This window comes from Stegodyphus dumicola, chromosome X1 (genome assembly GCF_044657685.1).
Source record: "Stegodyphus dumicola isolate Sdum_Otavi_A_Nest chromosome X1, ASM4465768v1".
Taxonomy (NCBI): Eukaryota; Metazoa; Arthropoda; class Arachnida; order Araneae; family Eresidae; genus Stegodyphus; species Stegodyphus dumicola.
Window position 1 is genome coordinate 106798310 of NC_140780.1, and position 913 is coordinate 106799222.

The window sequence follows — 913 nt, forward strand, 5'->3', positions numbered from 1 at the left end:
ACTTTCTCAGTGCGAAGAAAAATATTTGTTTTTCATACTGAAACACATGTGCATTTTTATTTTGGCTTCTAATCTATTTAAACACATTTCAGCTTGTAGCCCATAAAAATTTCTTTTTGGGTTCGCCTTCAGTTTTACTAACTTCTAAATGAAATATGGCATTAATATTTGCTGTTAACAATATTTTCTGTTAACAATATTTTCCGTTAAAACTTCAATTCAGGATTTTGTCTGATTTGGAATTCCAGTGTTTTCTGGCTAGAATTACGATTTCATTCAAAAAATTTAGAAGAACCGGAAATAAACATTGGCGTAATTAAAGTCTTATTCTGAATGAAATTCTTCATGTCTTAAAACAGATACTAATAGCACACTGAACTTGTTAAATTCATAACTTACAACTGATCATGGCAAAAGAAGCCTTTTTTAACATCATAAACTAGTTAGTTAGTTTTTTTGCCTTATGCAGCTTAATTAAGTCTCGTATTTTTACCTTGATATTTACTTGCACATGCCCATTACATTTTATCACTTTTAAGTCATTTTTTTTTTCACAGCATGATCACAGTAGAAATATTGGTTGAATTAAGTCATTTAAAAGTCCCTTTCTTTCATTTTTAACTATGCTTCAAATTTCTACGGTCCTTCATTTAATATAACAGGTATAATACATTATCATGCGGAATTTTAAAAGAAGCCCAGAAATAAGCATCTTTAAAATAAAACCAGTTTTAAATAAACAGCTTCAAACTTAAATATAAACTTCGAATCAGAAAACTCGCCTTTGCATAATAGCAATCCCTTAAACGTAGTGATAAATTGCTCTAAATTCAAAGCTAAAAAAAGAACACTAATTTCTTGCTTGAATACTATGTCGAGACAGTATGCAGATAGGGAAAAACTAGGCAGTCTT